Consider the following 3610-nt stretch of genomic DNA (forward strand, 5'->3'; position numbering starts at 1 on the left):
CCCCTTCCTACTTGAGAATCTTATCCAGTTGGGAAGAGGAAGAGGGAGTCCAAAGAAGGCTCCCAATGAACCCTGTGTTTGCTTTATTTAGTACTTTATTGTATTCACTAGTTGGCTTGTATATTTGCCAACTCTTTCACTAGATTATATAATTGTTCCTTATTCATATTTCTGGCATGGTACATAGTCTCTGATACATACAAGGTACTAAAGAAGCATCTATTAAGTAAAGGAATTGGATAGGGCTAACTCTATACTTTATTGCCCACCATTGCACAGGATAGCAGTGACTTTCAGTCTTTGTCCAGAGATCGTTCAGTATGAAAGGTCTGTGCAAATCAGGTTTTAGTACCCATAGAAGAGAATAATCCACACAGGAAAAAAAATTAAGGAAAATGTTTTAAAAGAATTGGTGATTTTCAAATCCAACTTAAATAGTAAAACTCTTCAAGTGATTCTGAGTTGGATTAATACATTCAATATTTCTAACTTCTTATTAAACTAAATCATAGGGGCACCTGGGTGGTTCATTCGGTTGAGCGTCTGACTTCGGCTCAGGTCATGATCTCGTGGTTTGTGAGTGCGAGCCCCACTCTGTGCTGACAGCTTGGAGCGTGGAGCCTGCTTCGGATTCTGGGTCGCCCTCTCTCTCTGCCCATCCCCCACTTGTGGTCTGTCTCTCTCTGTCTCTCAAAAATAAATAAATAAATGTTAAAAAAAATTTAAACTAAATCATAAATGCTTCAGGCACTTATTTAGCTTGGTCAAATATTATGCGTAAGCAATAAAAAAGCTCAAGGTGATACAGTAAATATTTATTTGTCTTGTTATGATATTCTGGGAACATCAGAATTTCTCATTTTCAAGCTGTATTTGAAGCTACTATAAGTGGATTTAAAATTTGTTGACGTTTTTAATATGAATGAAGAATATCCGGTGTCAAGTCTCCTTCCTCTAACTCTTATATTTGTAGGACCACCCTAACCAAAGTTTGAGCTGGTTCTGACCAAGTCTGTACTATGTTATGAATTACTAAGTGGATTCTAGAATAAAATTTACTCCTTTAAAGCTATCCAACAGCCCTTGAGCACTTGGCCACTCTCTCTTCCTAACTCCACAGTCATGTGCCCTGGTGATACAGGTGGGTTTGGTTTCCTGACTTCAGTTCAGTTTCCTAATGTAAGAGATTAACCCCGGTTCTCAATCTCATTTGCTTGGACTGGGTTTAGATATACCATCTGAATCTTATCAATCATTTCCCATCTTAATTCTCTAACCCAAAAGAAATACAACGATTTCTCCATAGGTGCTCAGAGATTCTTATTTGAAGATCTGATTAAATGAGTGTTAATACCATTAATCTCGTCACCTTCCCCACTGGCCCACTGATGAAGGGCTAACATTCTTTGTTACTACAGTTAATGGAAACTGAATTTTAAATTATTTCCAAGATTAAGTCTAACTCTCAAATATATAAATCACTTTTCTGTATCTACCATCATTTATATTTTCCTCCCCTGACTGATGATAAACCTAAATCAGAACCTCTTCAAGCATTGAACTTTTGCTTGGGATGTGTCAGCCAATAATAGAAGACAAACAAGCTACCTGTTTCCCACCCACAACTGTCAGTCATAGAGATAGAGACTTTCTTAATAATAGAACCACACAGGTTTCTGAAGGTAACTTCCTGAGGTGTTGTGGAATGAGTTATTCCTGGACTCATCTGGCCACTGCTAGCCTCCTTCCAGAGGACAAATCAAGTAGCAGAGTTAAATTGAGATGCCCTGAAGGTGTATGCCACAGAGATATTTCCTGTCTGGCATGACACAGTTTTGGTCTTTTTTTTTTTTTTTTTGCTTTCAATCACAGATTACTCAATTGGTATATCCTTTGCTGTGTGCCTTTGGAATTCTATTTGTTCCTCATATTTTTCTATCAAGTCTCCATCTATTTTCATCATTGCCAAAGACCTCTGAACTGCCTTTGATCATACTCACATACACAAATCATTCTCTCTGAGACTTCATCAAATGGCCTTTATGTATCTATGTTTCTACCAACATTTTAGTCATTATTATTTATGTATTGTCTAAAAAGATTGAAGCTTTCTCTACAGCTCTTCTCTTTTCTTTCGGAGTCCACACCAGAATCCCCCTTAGCATTCATATTTCTAGCATGTACCTCAAAACTCTGCCCATTACCCCATTCCAAAGCTACTTCCATGTTTTTAGGTATTTGTTACAGAAGCACTTCACTCTTGCTGCCAGTTTCTGTCTAGTTAGGACTGCTATAGCAAAATACCATAGACTGGGTGGCTTACAAACAATATAAATTTACTTCTTTCCGTTCGGAGGCTGGATATTCAAGATCAGGGTGCCAGCATGTCAGATTCTGGTGAGGGCTCTCTTCTGGATTACAGGCTTCTTTTTTTTAAGTTTGTTTATTTATTTATTGAGAGAGAGAGAGAGAGAGAACGTGCTCACATGCGTGCACACAAGTTGAGGAGGGGCAGAGATAGAGGGAGAGAGAGCAAATCCCTAGCAAACTCCGCTTAGTGCAGAGCCCAACATGGGGTTCTAAACCGCAAGGTCATGACCTGAGCTGAATGAAGTCAGATGCTTAACCACTGAGCCACCCAGGCGCCCCTGGATTGCAGACTTATTTTATCCTTGCATGGTGGAGAGCAGAGAAAAGCAAGCTCGCTTGTGAGTCTTATAAAAAGCACTAATCCTATCCATGAGGTCTCAACCTTCATAACCTTATCTAATCCTATTTCTTTCCGAAAGGCCTCACTTCTTAATATTATCATCCTGGGAGGTGGTGTTTTAACATTACAATTTTGAGAGAACACAACATTCAGTTTATAACAAGACCATAGATCAGACTGAGAAAAGTTACCATCAGAGACAGCTGAGAACAAACCAGGAGTTCCACCAGCCTTGGGCTTCAGCATCAAATACCTTCTGGGAAATAAGAGGATTCACATCCTAGATCTGAAATGAGAAACAGACAAGTAGGAGAAGAGATCTACCACTTAAGTGCTTTTTATCATGGAGGATATAATTAATGCTTCCCCTCAATCAGCTGCTGGAATTATAAAAGTTTTCTTTCACTTCAGCTAAATCAGTCAAAATTTTAGGAGTTGCCAACTAGCTTTTTATATTAAAATTTTAAAATAGAATGATTCAGTACATTTGGTTCTGCAGAAGCAGAGTAATATGGGATCAGAGCAAGGGAAGATTTGGTAGGGAAAAAAGAAATACAGTCCAGGCAGAAAATATGTATTTCTTTGTGCTGCTTATGAAGTTTTTTGTATCGACTTTTTAGGTACACTGCCAATAGGCAAGCAGTATATATTTCATTTTATTGTGTTTTCTTTGAATAACTACAATCTCAATTTCCACAGTTTGCATCTAAGTTAAATCTACTCTGATTTCATTATATTTTTATACAAAGAACAGACAGATGTCTTAATAAAATATGACCAGATGGCTTATAGACAAAGAAGTACCGTCAATTTTTGTATGCAGTTTAAAAATTGCACAAAACATCTGTAAACTAGTAATGAGTTCTACTCTTTTTCCATTTTGTGTACAATATTGCTCAA

This window comes from Panthera uncia (assembly GCF_023721935.1).
Source record: "Panthera uncia isolate 11264 chromosome B2 unlocalized genomic scaffold, Puncia_PCG_1.0 HiC_scaffold_24, whole genome shotgun sequence".
Taxonomy (NCBI): domain Eukaryota; kingdom Metazoa; phylum Chordata; class Mammalia; order Carnivora; family Felidae; genus Panthera; species Panthera uncia.